General features: G+C 41.3%; 1 protein-coding gene across 1 annotated transcript in view; it reads right to left on the reverse strand.

The window, feature by feature from the left end:
* ST8SIA5 (ST8 alpha-N-acetyl-neuraminide alpha-2,8-sialyltransferase 5) overlaps positions 1-5,167 on the reverse strand; it is a 56,361-nt gene extending 51,194 nt beyond the window's left edge. The window contains exon 1 of the mRNA XM_075739743.1: positions 5,071-5,167. The gene's annotated coding sequence lies outside the window, so the exon portion shown is untranslated. The remainder of the gene's footprint in view (positions 1-5,070) is intronic.
* Positions 5,168-15,094: the final 9,927 nt, after the last annotated feature.

The raw sequence follows: 15,094 nt of genomic DNA on the forward strand, positions 1-15,094 counted from the left end.
GTACCATACTGTTCAGATGGATCTAACCGCATACCCTTCTCAGTAACAGGAAAATCGGTATGGCCATCAGAAATCCCGAGCTGGAACCCCACAAGATACTACACAGGCGGATTTGTATGGGGAAGCTGAGAGGTAAGGCCAGAAAGGGGAGATGTGAATGAAAAGGTACTTAATGCTTTGGTTTATTGGATTTTTTCTAATAGCTTTGAAAATCCCCTCCAATAAATTTGTCTCAATTGCTTCAGGACTAATTTTGCAATAACAGCAAAGTATCAGAGAGCAGAATTTGGTTACTTATGACCTTCCATGGGTGTGATGGCAGTTTTGCAGATTTTAGTATCACCTAGGTTTTGGTGAAAACATTTTCAGCCTTTCTTACTGTATTCCCCTCCATTCAAAGTGATTCTTTTTTTCTTGAGATATCTACGCTGTAGTGCACCAAACTTATGAGCCTAGAACCTATTCTTTCTCCTGGACTGATGGTCAGCCTGACCTGCAGTAAACAGCCCAGAAGCACCATGTCAGTTTTTGATTTTCTGCATCCTTTCATCTTTCTCTGCTATATCAGAGCTGGCCAGAAGATACAGCACCTGAGAGGCCTACGTGCAGGAGAGCTGCACGCCTAAAGCAAAAAGCAAAGCACAAAGATATATATTACAAGTGGAGAGAGTTTTCAGTGCCAGATCTTGCACGACACTGTTCCTGATGTCACGTGTAACAGAAATCTGTTTGCTGCCTTCAGCCCAATACGATGATAACACTGCTAAACTGGAAGCTCTATGCCAGCATAAAGAAATAGGATGTCTATCGACAGATTTTCAAAGGATGCTTAAGATGGCCTGCAGTGTTTATTGTGAGTAAAAACAGTCATATAGTGCATGCAGAAGGGCTGAATGAGCAATGCCAGCACTCATTCCCAGGGCCCTTTGAGAGTTTGACTTGTCAACTACAGGCCTCCTTGAAAGCATCAGGCCTCTGCAGAGAACAAATTAATGTTTTTTTAATGATTTTACACGCTGCACTTAAGCAAGCAACAGACAACAAAAGAGCGCCTCCAGATTTTGAGAAGGGCCTGGGGAAAAAGGACATTACAGTAAGTTGTGTGGTAAACACAGATTTGCTGGGCATGACTGGGGGATTGAACTTTGCCGGGGTTGGACTAGATGATCTCTAGAAGTCCCTTCCATCCCCTAACAATCTGTGAATTTGTGACTGGACCTCAGGTGCTGTGTACAGCACTGAATGTTAGTCACGTAGGCATTGACCCTGCACCGGGCAATGTAGCTACAACGCACCGGTAACTTATAGGGAATCCATGCCCCATCACATTGTACTCCAGTCAGCATCATGCCAGAGCACAGGGACCCAGTAAATAAGATCTATTCCATCACCAGAGGATTGAGTATCACTTAACTAGTATCAGCTACTCAAAATACCTCTGATGAGATATTGAGGGAGAGATGGATAAACTGCATGACATGCACGAGTTCAGAAAGGGTATTCTTACATTGTTTCTTGGAGTATAGACTTCAGAGGCTAAAGCAAAAGTAGGAAAATGGAACTGCTCATAGCCTATCATAATATAAGCTGCCAGAAGCAGTCTTACACGTTGCTGGCCTTCATTTGTTGTATGCGAGTTGCTTGCTAAGTATCATCAGAGATACTCTTTCACAAGAAACTCCTCCAGCTTGAGCAGTGAGCCCTCTAACGCAAACATGAACATGCTCCAGATAGTAATACCCTCCAATGGGAGCTCATCGTTTCCTCCTAAGTCCAAATAAAGTAGAACTGTATTTTAAAAAAAAGATAACATTGAATCTCAAAGATAAAGAAATCTTGGCTAGCCACCAAGATCATGTTTCTGAAGCTCCACAGAATGAAAGCTGAATTAGCAAAAGGACAAAACCTGGTAGGAGTCAGACTCTACTTCTCTTGTGCAGGGAACAAGCACATCTCAAAGGACAATATGCAGCCCTTATTTCTAAGGTGCGGTTTATTTTTTTAATGCAAATGAAACAGTGAAATTAACTGCTGAAGGGCAGGTTTGATTGGGAATTTCCTTAAGTACCCTTCACTGAACCTGTCATTTGAATCAGTGTTTGACTGATTATGCATTCCAATTTCAGCTAAAAGCTAGGGCATTAAGTGTCTCAGATAGCAGGATCTGTCTCTTGGTTGTTTAAATAACGGTATACACAACTGAACACATTAAACTCACAGCATTGTGCAGGTTCAGAGTAAAGCAAAACATGCTTCACGTTCCCCCTCAGAATTTTCTCTCTCACTGCCTGCTCAGACACTCTCCACTCCTCTTCATGACTGTTATGCAGATTAAAGAACTTCACACACAGCACAGGAAAATACTATGGGCTGTAAAAGGTTTTTGTAGAATGCTTTTTACATCTCATTCTAGTATCTTTTTTACCCCCCTAAATTAAAATTAAGTCTATTTACAGTTTCTATGATGCCTGCGTCAGCTGCTAGATCCTTGATTTTGCAAAGCACTGGCACATTAGGTATATGCCTGGAAGGTTCTGCTGAATAAGAAACTCATAAACATATGCTTATCAATATTAATTCTTTTGCAGATATAAAACATGAATTTATTAGCATAATCTAGTGGTTAACACCATGTCTAGTCCCCCATCACAAATCCATATGTCTTAAACTGGGATATTGAAGGAAGCTGATAGGATTCGGCTAAGCTGTAAACATCTATTTCCTCCTGAGTTGGGCTAAGCCACGAGGAGATGACAACGGTTATGTTGGCACCAGGCCTCCTACCTGTGGAGCTGCCTGAATTGGAGGAAGTGTCCTGAAGATAACATATGGTCTGTAAACTGGATATACATTACATCATCTATTGAATCATCACCAGTTTCCTTCCAATTATGGGTCACACATGCACTGGGGGAGAAATGACCCACTGCATAAAATATCCGTTTTTTACACTGCTCACACCATCTCTGTTGGAAAGGGAGCGAGGTCTTCCTCTTGCTGGTAGGAAGCTCTAATGCAGAAGCTGCCATGGCTATAGTGATGCACATTTACTATTAACAGTTCCTTATAGCAGGGCTTGCTAAAACGTATAGCAAAGTGCAAAACTAAGTTGGGCACAATGCTAGGGACAGCCTTCCTTTCCCAGTGGTGTTTCCAGAATCCTAGAAAATATAGGAAGTTTAGCACGATTGTCATCATCCTGTACAGGCTCACAACCACGCTGCAAATAATTGAGAATGATGGAAGCTCAGTTTCCTTGCAGGAAAAAGAAACAGAGCCAAATCACTTTTACAGGAATCATCTATTAAAAAGCATTAGTTTGATTTCAGAGCACTGCATGGGAGCCCTAGATTTAGCACCAAATCAACAGGACTGAGATGCTGGCAGAACCATGGAAGGGTCAACATTTCCATGGTCAACACTTGCTCTCGGAATAGGAACATGATCCTACCTCTATCCCAAGCAAGTCATAACTCCCACCTAGTTCATCAAATCCAGACTTAAAACCTTCTAGTGAAAGCCTGGAAAGTGCTGGAGTCAGTGGCACTCACTTTACAAGTTTAATGGCAGTTGAAAATGTTGATACTTTTTTTCCCTGAAAATATTCTAGCATTAACAATACAATGAACAAATATTTCCTATGGTCAAAATAAGGATCACAGATTATCTTATGCTGAAAAACCCGATTAATAAATATTTCACTATTTTAACAATACTTTTTTACAGTAAAAATAAAAATATTAATCTGAGATATTAAAAAACCCTATACTATGGCATATAAAGTTAGTCCATGCTAGGTCATGCTCACTTCAATCCATGACAAAAATTAAAATAAGAAAAAAAGATCAGCTGGCTTCTGGAGTCTTCAAAAATCCCCACTCTTCCTGAAATATATTTTATTTCGCTCTTCTGGCACTGTGGAAGTGCTCACTGGAAATCTGGACAACCAACCCTAAATAAAGAAATCTCTGTCCTCACAGTACTGTGACTAGGCATATCTTTTTACCCTTCCTATGACAGTATGGATTCAGCTTTTAAGCTCTGCACAGTGTCCAGTCTGACCTGCATGCAGTTACAGAGGTGGCTATTAATAAAACTGGCAACTCTTTCAAATTCCTTCCTTTGGATGTGCAACCTGCCATGAATTCCTGGGTCATGCTGATCTGTATTACAGTGGCAACTAGAGACCACTCCTGGAACAGGACTGTGTTAGACATTGAGGCTGGGCATTAGCAGAAGCAGTTCTTGCCATGAGAGTTCATAATTTAAGCAGGCAAGAAAGAAAGGTGAGAGAGGGATTTACTAGCCCCATTGACAGTGAGCAGGAATTGTGATTTGGAGGTGATGTTTGATAGCATGCAACTTGCTCAGCTTGCAAACACGTACCAGGATGCAAACCCAAGGTGACGATGGTCCATTTTGTTGACAAACAAGTCTGGGAGTCCTGAGGAAACAGCTGGCCACCCAGACCAAGAAACTTGTCTGTAGACAGGGCCTGGATCACCCCTAACCTCTACCAGCAGTTTGAGCTTTGCTGGCTCTGTGAATGTAAACGTCACTGCACTGTCACAGGCAGCGCTGACGTGGGCAGGGAGATTGAGAGCTGCAGCCAAAAGTGGATTTAAGCATCTTCCTCCTCTTGAAATTTTGGGAGTTAAATGAAAATCTGTGTTTGGCTCTTGACTGCAGTGAATTGTCCAGGGCTGTGATTCAGATAATGACTTGCAGTGAGATCTTAAAGTCAACTGAAGCTTGAGGCTAGCTTGGGAGTTGTTCTGACCTGAACCCAGCATAGCCCATGGGGAAACTGAAGCTACCCATGACCCATGAGCCCGAATATACTGGTATAAGTCTAAGAACTCTCCTCAGGCTGAAGGTAGTGAACCATGCTTTCCCTGCTCGCACATGCAAACATGCCATGAGCACGGCTGACACACCTTTAAAAGTATCACCAGTTACCTCTAATGAGTCCCTGACCAGATTTCCATCCTCCACAACATACTGCCAAGAAGAAACCCTGTAACTGACCCCAATGGCAATCGCTATATTCCATCTATTTCTAGTGCTTACTTCTCTCTAGCATAGGACCTCCAGCACAGCCTCCTTTCCATCAGACAGAAAGTTTTGCACGTTGATCAGCAATCTTTGTCGGTGGTGTTGACCTTCTGTGAGAGAGCCTGCAATAGGGTATTTGTTTAAATAGCTGAGTACAGCCATTCAGTTGTGTTTTTCTCTTTAAAAAAACTAAAATGGGGAAGACAGAGTGGTAGTTTATCTACAGCCTACTATTAATCTCCAACACAGAGAGTTTTGACAGCATCTGGCCTACGGGATCCAGTACTCTACAAGCAGGCATTAAAGAAATGCCTTTGACAGGGAGAGACATCCCCGGGAGAGCTCTCCTCTGAGGAGAGGGAAGCCCAGCATGGCATTTAGCCAGAAAAGGGATTTTTTGCAGAACATTCCTATCATCACCACCTTTATTTAAACTTCACTTTCAATAAGCTTTTTTTATTGTCTTCCAGGTGTATCCAGCAGCTCCTCTGGAGCTAAGAAGTTTGTGCGTAGGTTTTTTTTCATGCAGTGTGGGTAGGAAGGTATGTGGGAACTGTAATTCAGTCACTTTAAATCACATGAAGCTGAAGCGTGAAAGGAAAAATAATAAATGGTTCAGATTGTCAGGCTCAGTGCAATTCTCAATCAATTAAAGCTTATTTTAGCATCAGGGCAGTTTATTTTTTGAAAGTTGTTCTGGCATTTTGATGCTTTTATGTTACTGTGTAGCTAGAAAGGTCTTGCTGGGAACAAAATATTCTTTGTAAAGCATTTTCTGAACTGCATTTTTAGTTTCTGTCAAATGACAATAAATAAGATCCACCTGAGTGAAGAGCAGCAACAAAATAGCTAGTGGCAGTGAGAGAGTAAAGCTTTGGGCCTGGGTAACAGGAGGAAAATAAATCAGGGGCTCAAGCACACTAAAACCACAGTTGTTTGGCCTCAGAGTCTACAAACGTATGTTTCGATGCATCTAATTTTCAACTGTGATTCAGTATATTGGGACACTAAACAGCAAAAAGTCACCAATGAAGGTATTCTACATCAGTTAGTTGCTTTTTTCACCATCAGTTTAAAATTAAATATTGTATCTGCATTTCAGATCTTCATTTTGTGACATTATCTTGGTTCCTATTTCACAGATGTGGATGACACAGGAACAGTCAAATCAGTATTCCTCTTTTGCAATCCATGCAGCACTTAAGAAAATGAACCATGGTACCAGATTCACACTGAAAGTTTCGCAGGTCCAAAAGTTGGCTAATTAATGAGAAAAACTCTTCCCTGATGTGATAACAAAAAATCAAAACTAGTACTGTTTGTGGGTCCTTGCAGTCTATGAGAATAGCTGGCAAACAAGAACAATGCTGAGTTCACCTCCTTCGGAATCACAGACACGGGCAATAATGACACTAAATTCTCCAATTTTTTTTTACTGTGGCAAAGACAAAAAGATTATAAGAGGATATATGCTATACTGTTGTATACTGTCATTATAAACTGATTAAACTTTTGCTCTAAGGTTTAACAGGCAAGGAAATTAAAAGAAATTTTGAAAGGGTGTATGAAGATTATCCCTTACCCCTTTCTAATTTACAGCTTTCTAGGGAACTATAGCTTTCACAATAAACATTGTGCTGTGGCACATGATGTCAGTTTAGATGGTCACCATCTTCACAGGAATTCATATGTTGGTCTGGGCCACACACCTGATAAATCCCTGCAAGCTCTGACCAGCCCTACACATAGCAAAGCTTGACTTTGAATGTTAAATATATACTTGAATTCACCAGCTGCTGCCTCGAACCAGCACATCACCTTTCCTTAAAATATGCAGGAAAGCCATTAACTCTACATTTCATGTTTGTTGCCCTTCCTTGCCATCCCCACTCTCCCCTCAAGGCATGTCTGTGCTGCAGAACTTACATGTTCCTGTTAAAAGTATTCCCTTCCCAGCAGCTAGTGAAAAGTTAGAGAGCTACAAAAAAGTTACAGTTCAACAATATCCATCCAAGCTGACTTCAAAAATCAGCTCCAAGTGTTTCATACCCCATTGGTTTTAATAGCTTATTAATATTAAAAGTAAGAGGTTCAATTTAAAAAATCATTAACTATTCTTAGTTTGCTATTTTTGCAGAATTATCGAGCCCTTTTTTATCATAAAACCCCAAACTTCCTCACAGCAGGCCAGAAGCCAAGTTCACCCCCATCCTCATCCCAGAAGGGGATAACAGCCCTAACTATCATTTGCTAATTAGTAGGAGGTGTGGGCTCAGCTGTGTGTGTCCCCAGGCTTCCTTCATGACTTCAGGCAGAGCCATGCTACAGTGCTGAGATGTCCAAGACAGCTTGGGAAGGCAAAACAGCACTTCTGTGAAAGTGTGGCTGCTTCCAGCACTTGAACTGTGATTTCTGCATGGTGCAGCGGAGTCATCTACCACTTAGTCACCTCACTCTACAATCCATATGCCCTGCAGATGAGTATCTTCACTCTCCTCAGCATCTCTTCCCTCATTTCTGAACTAGCAATCATAGCATTTCTTGGTCTTGCAGGTGTATTGTAAGAGTAACAAAGACAAATATACAAAGCTTTCCACTCATTGTGTAAGACAAAAAAGCTCTTCTGCCTTTTAACATAGGGCTTTATGTCAGTCTGAGGACTGCAAGAGCAGGATCCACCTGACTGGGCACAGGATTCAGTTCCCTAAGCACTGCCATCCTGAACTACTTGACATGCCCAAGGATCATCTGGTTAAGACAGACGCTCATGGGAACCAGGAAATCAAGGTATTAATAGCACTAAACATAGCTGTACCCAACTCCCACCATAAGTTTACATGCCTACAGCCTACCAAAACCCTCCATGCAATTAGCTAAGATTTAGTCAATACATTCCATGGAGACTAGCAGTTCTTTTCATCCTAAAGTAAATTTCTAAGCTATGTCAAATGAATCACATCCTAGAAATGCCTTTGTCTTTCCTGACTATAATGGGAGTTTGGGATGACCAGTTCAGTTGCAGGCATCTCCACACCGGATGCCTAAATGTTGGTGAGAGAGCCAAGTGTGAATACAGCATGAAAACAAGTTGAAGTTAATGCCAACTAAATAACATAAAGTGAGCTATGACTTTTCCCGTTAATATTTAATCCACTAAAAGTGCCTATATTAACTCTGTGTAACTGTCACAGAAACTCACATTTCCTGCAGCCACCTACCATGGAAGGGGGACAAAGCTACAGAATTTCACCTAGATTTCCAGTAATATTCTGTTCCTCTTTTTTCTCTCTCATAGCTACTGTAGATGATCATCAGCAAGTGAATAAAACATACTTTCATGTTAATGAAACAACATGTGCCAGCTTTGCTGCTGGCGTTCTGTCCACATGACTAGCACTCCCCTTTGCTAACCCTTCTTCCCACTCCTACTGTTAACCCTCCTCTCACAGTCAAAAGGAATACAAGGCAAATCTGGGAATGGTGATATTTCTTTCCTCCCAGTAACATCCAAAAATGGTCTGGGGGTGGGGGGGGGGGGGGCGGAGTTACATTTCCAGAAAATATAAGAAAATCAGATACTTTAAAATACCATTTCTCCTGCAACTGAAAGCATTTTAAAAGTAATAAAAATGAAATAACTTGAAACTATTAAAAGGAAATGCCCAGTTATATAGCACATACCCTTTGGAAGTCCTGCTGTATGGCAAAGTGTTTACTGAGATTCATAAACTCCTTTGACGACGCATGCAATGGCTAAGAGCATTGACAGCTTCACAGATTGCGTACTAACACCCCAGAATCACTATGTGAACCACTCAGAACTTCCTCAGCTAGGCTATTCTGTAATCATATGTCTGGAAGATGGGAGATAGGAACAGCTTACATGACCTGAAGCATTTATTATTCAACAGTCCCTTATTTTCATGCCCTTCACTAAGCTGCTTGACCTCTAGGTTCCCCCACCGGCATGGCAGGGAACGGCGACAGGAATATAAAATGCAAAAATACTCATGTTTGCATAATTTGGCCCTTGGAAGAAATTTGAGAGTGGAATCAGGGAAGCTAAGGATTGTTAAGAGAATCTGCCCTGGTTTTTAGGTTATATTTCACCCTTTGGTCATCTCACTTGGCTGTAAACTAAATACCACCTGCTATGGCAATGACAAGTACAGCTTACTGGGGCTACAGTTCCTGGTACACTGCTTTATTTGCTGTGAACACTTCAGGAAAAGGAATTAAAATGCCTTCAAAAGAAATCTTCACTTGCTGCACCATTTGAAGGTTAGCCGAGAAATGCTCAAACAACAAGCAGCTAACAATTGGGTAAATGCCAGCTTTCACTGAATTGTTCCAGGGAAGTATTTGGCCATGTATTTTTCATTTGTACATCCCCCATAAATGTGAATCATCGGGCAAATTCTGCTTAATCAGAACCATACTTAAATCAAAGCGAGGCAATTTTGATGTCCAAGGGAGGAAGCCAAATCTAAATCACATTATTATCAATTCGGACACACTTTTTTTTTTTTGTTCTCACAGCAAATTCTACAGTGCAAGTGGCTTTAACCTACCTGTTACGATCAGTAATAGAGATCCTTAATCCAGCAACTGGCCGAGCACCCATAAGCTCTTTTAAAGCCCTAGGGAAAGCTTAGAGCGATCCTAGGAAGCATCCAATATCATATTGTACTGATATGCAGAATAGCTATTTCAAGATTTTTTTTCCTATTTGTTACCATGCCAGAGAAAAAAGGCATTAACTAATTATTTTAATTGCACATTTTGTAGTATTTCTCATGGGACCTGGACTGCAGCTGCCTCAGCTTGATCCCATCTGGCTGGGTGATGGGAAACTATTATAAAACGTGTTTTCCCCAGAGTGAATAGGACTTTTTGCTGCAGCTGTCTTTATGGAGATGGGGGAGCTATTGGAAACAGGTGTATTACTCATAAATGCTCCCTGGATTGAAACTATCTAATAGATTCCAGCAGGAAAACTTCAATCAACTCCACAGGATCAAAACCAGCCTCTCATCCCTCTTTTTTGCAGAGGAAAGAAACACACAATGATTACTTTTAAAAGAACAAATACCTTGGTGGGGCTGATGTCTTGAAAAGGTATTTCTGGCTTTTCAACAAGAATTTTCTTAGTTTCTGAAGGCAAAGTATTGCAACTTCTTGGAGCAGTTGTGATCTTGCAGGCAATTAATTATCTGCACCAAAATTAAGAGCACTTATGGAAAATACGCTGTTAAGAATGGACTGAAGGAAAACACCCCCACAATCCTGATTAATGAAGTACAACTGTCAGCAAGCAGAGAAGAGAGAGTGTGTTCTTTAGGAGACATTTTTTAGCGCAGATGAGTTTTTGCTTGGCTTCAAGTGACGTCGTCTTTTCCCTACTTCCATTCCTGTCTCAGATCTTGTGAAAGGGTCTGTCAGTACCTCAAATTCCACAAGTGGGTCAGCTGGTGAGGGTGGTGAGGCACTGGCACAGGTTGCCCAGAGAAGCTGTGGATGCCCCATCCCTGGAAGTGTTCAAGGCCAAGTTGGATGGGGCTTTGGGCAACCTGGGCTAGTGGATGATGTCCCTGCCCATGGCAGGGGGGTGGAACTAGATGGCTTTGAGGTCCCTTCCAACCCAAACCATTCCATGATTCTATGTCCTGACTCCTTTTGCTTGGGCTCCAGACTTTTACAGATGCTTGGCTACAAGTAAGAGGGAAGGTAATTGGGATCTTCACTGGTCCCAACCAGGCTATCACTGCTAAAAATCTGCATTTCCCCCTGAAAATCCTGCTCATGTTAAAGATGAGCTACATCGGCATTAACAGGCACTGAGCTGGGTATAAGGCATTCCCAGGAGCTGGTCAGGCCCTGTTCTCCAGAGGATCCATGATAACATAACTTCCTGAACATGCTGCTGGGAACTTCTTTGTGCCCAATGCTCTTAGGGTAGGCTAGAGGGTGAAGTTTCCCCCCCTCAGAGTTAGAATTTGATAGCCAGAAGTGGGTATCACTCCTTCTCCATGTCTGATGTTAGGGAGTTAATGTTTTTCGCTGTGTTATTTTAGATCCTTTTCTGAACATGTAACAGATGTGCCCAGAGCCCAGAAAAGGAGCTTTGGGAAACATTTCAGCTTTTTCACTAAACAAATTCTGACAAGTCGAACATTCAAAGTACAACAGCTCTCTTCCACTCTCTGACCTCTGTCTCCCAGCTCGGGGAGGCTGTCAAAGGCCTTTTCTCCTCCCCTCACATTTTCTGCATCCACAGCCTGGTCTGTGCACTACGTTACTGCCTGCATGCTACCCTGAGGCGACACAGCATCTCCTGACTCTGGAAGAGCCTAAATTATACCATTTTGGGTAGAGAAAAGGCTTTCTTTGATGCTCCTACATCTGCACAGTTGCTTAATGAAAGTGCAGCATCTGGTCTAAGAGACCATAATTTAAAAGAAAAATAAATAAAATACCACTTTCTCAAACATTTCTAACTAGCTGTTCCAGACTACATTAATTTATTGAAATGTCCATGGTGTAACAGGACAGAATATTTTTTTAATGGCTGAAGATAACATGAAGCTGCAGTCTTAAAAGTACTACAAGCTGGAAATGGAACAAATGGAAAAAGCAAAGCTTAATGGCTCTCAGCTGCCTGTCTTTGCTGTTGCACTGCTCCTTCCCTTGTATAGCATTAGTGTTTGCATGGATGTGTTGTGACCATCAGAGAGGTAATCCAGTTAAGAATAAACCCAGCAGAAAAAGAATTTAAATGTTAGTTTTCATGTGGATCAGCTTCCCAGTCCAGATTTACTGCATAAGCACACAAACAGTCCCAGAAAACAGGAGAGGGGATGATACACAGGTGGTATGGGTAGGGAAGCTGGAGGTGAAGGGGTGAGAAGGATGGACTGTTTTGGCAGCTGTGCTGGCTTTTGTCTGCTGAAAGTGTTTGCAAAATGATGGCCTGAATAAGTGACTTGTGGCATTCTCAAGCAAGTCCTGCTGAAAGCTTTGGACAACATCGTATCATGTCTCTATTTTTCACAGCACAGGCTGATTTTCCAACAAAACCAGTCTGTTCAAATAGGCAGAAGGATAAAGGCATGTCATGCAAGTGGCCAGGACAAAAAAGACTAAGAGCCATGTAGAGATGGAGGATTTTAACTACAGGAGAGCTACTGCCTCACTGTGTTAACCTTGGGAGAGGCGTTTGGCCTCAAATTGCCTTAGCTGGGAAGCTGGTGGAGAGAGATGTGCTGGTGCACAGGTCTGACAGCATGATGCTGTGGCTGACTGAGGCTTTGCTGAATGTTGTGTAGCTGCTTGTGGGCAATTATGTACAAAATCACAACAGTGATGCTAGAAAGCTCCAGGCATCTTAACCAGATTTTGCTGGCCATTAATCCAGCAGAAGGCTGCTAATGGCATCTGATCTCTTTCTTTGTGCTACTGCCATTTAAGGTCACTTTGACGGACACAAACTCATGTATATTTTACAGTGTGAGATTCAGGCAAAATAATAACCATGGGTTTGAGATAATGAGTTCTCAAAATGACAATAAACTAACAAGATGTGAATTTTATTTTATAAGTCTATTGCCATGAACTGAAAAAGAACAAACTCTTGAAAAGCAAGGATCTCCGATGGTAAATGAAATACTACCTAGTGAAAGCAGATAAAGAATTAATCCGTAACACTTCCATTACTAAAAACCTTTAGAACAACCCTCTGATTATGAAAGCCACCCACTGCAAAGCTCTGCTGCACTGCAGCTCCTGCATGTCCACCTGGCATCACTGCACATGGAGAAGTGCACACCATCGACCAGGGAGTTCACAACATGCAGAGATTTTCAATGTGGGACAGAGAGGGATGTACCAGTACGGGAATAAGGGCAGCCAGCTGTGTGCTTCACATCATTCATGCACAGAGAGGACCAGACCTGCCAGCTCCAGCTAGGCACACTTTCAACACCAGGAGTTGCTATCAAGCTTAAGAGTCTTTCAGTCAAGCCTTTGGAAGATGATTTTTAGTCAGTGTGGTTATGCAGTGGTCAATGCTGGCTATGGCAAGTTGTTATGATTTTTTCCTTCCCAGCAAAGATAACAGACATATTATTCATTGACTGATTTGAAAAGACATCACACAGCAACTCAGAGCCATTGACTATTGCTCAAGTGTTACCCTAACATCAGAGGGTAACATCTCTTTCTCAGAGTCTAGAGAGTCAACTATCATGTGCATAAAGAGCAAAAAAAGATACAAGCTTGAGGGACAAAAGAGAGGCAGAACCCTGCCTATCTTGACACTTAATCAGCTCCTTATAGCCTCAAGGCAAGAGCTAAACTGACCCAGAATGGATGGTAAGCATCACCACAGGGGTTAGTTTGCAGAGAGATGTACCTTCCCTGTAACTAAAGACAGTGATAATGAGATCGTGTCACTCAGCATGTGTACCACTCTCTGCCTTCCTGTTTGTCCCCAGGAGGGGTTAAGCTAGAAGCCCGGTATGATCCCTCCTGCCTTGTATAAGGAAAACTCTGAGGGAGTAGGTGTAAGAAGCTCAGAGGGTACCTGGAAATCAGAGCCACCAGCTAAACAGCATGAACCAGCAAGACTGAAAAATCCCATATCCTGTGGAACAGCTCTAATATAGGACTAGGTTAGGAGCAATGACTCAGTTCTGCCCAGATCTCTTAAAAACACATTGAAAATACATTTTAAAACACATCTTAAAGCACTTTAAAAATGTTGTTTGTTTTGGTGTTGGTTTTTTTTTTTATTACGGACTAGTGAATGTCCAGAGGGAAAACTAACCAGCTTATATAGCAAATTAGTCTCACTATTTAAGTCATACACAATTTTTCATATGGTTTGCAGTCAAAGGAGAAGTCAAATGGTGTACTGAATCCTACCTTCACAAGTACATAGGACAGCAGTGTAGCTGAGAGCAAAATTTGACTGGAGAAAAAGAAGTGCTGTATGCATTCCTGATAAACCACAGCTGATGGTTTTAGAACACTATGTCTGAGGATTAAAGTATTATGTAGGCTGAAAACAACACATCACATCTTTAAAATTACTTTGCTTTGTATCATTTATTATTCTGCATACTCTTAGGATCAGTTCTGAGGTCCTCATTCACTAATGGGAACTTTTACCTCAAATATAGTTAATGTTTAGGGTTACTCACTCACTCTTAGAGGCTTTTACGAGATTCTGCCTCCAACTCTGCTTTATTATATTTCCTCATTTGTAGTCTTCAAATTCTACCATAATGGTTTCCCTGGGAACCAATGAATGTCCCACATGTAGATTAAGGAGAACTAAAAGCCTTGTTTTCTCTTTGCATGGGTAATTCTTTAACATAAATAGTAATGCATTGTCCATTCACTCAAATATCTTAACTGTAAATAATATGCCAGACTATCAGACTACCTTCTAAAAAAAAAAAAAAAAAAAAAAAAAAAAAAAAAGCATAAAAATGTACCTAGCTCCTAAAGTTCATTATCCAAATGTCCTCTTCTTACATGTCCAACTTGCAGAGTTCAGGCACTACACTGCTTTACCTGTGGGATTTCACTCCGTTTAATGCAAATAATAGAAACTAAATTTTCTGGGTGTCACATTACAGAGAGAGAGAAAAAAGCATATTTATTAAAAGTGGCAAATAAAACTTCTGATTAATTCTCAATCTTGATAGCGTTAATTAAATCTACATCTAATTAAGAATATATATTGTGCTTTTTCTGAACTGAAATTCTAAAAAAAAAATTAAATCCAGCTTCCCTTCTGGAGGAAACATGCGCTGGCTTTTGCTATGCACATGCTCAGAACACGTGAGGTGTGTAAAGTGCAGAATTCATTTGATTGAATGTTAGGTCCTCAGTGATAGATCTCTAGAAGAGCTGTTCAGCAGACTCCTGCTATAGCCAGCAGATGAAAATGAGCATCTCCAGAGATGTTTCATTGCTTTTTAAAGTAGACAGGCAAATCAGCCATTGGGTGTGCTTCTCTCTCCCCACTGGCTAC

The sequence above is a fragment of the Balearica regulorum genome, chromosome Z (genome assembly GCF_011004875.1).
Source record: "Balearica regulorum gibbericeps isolate bBalReg1 chromosome Z, bBalReg1.pri, whole genome shotgun sequence".
NCBI classification, from domain to species: Eukaryota; Metazoa; Chordata; class Aves; order Gruiformes; family Gruidae; genus Balearica; species Balearica regulorum.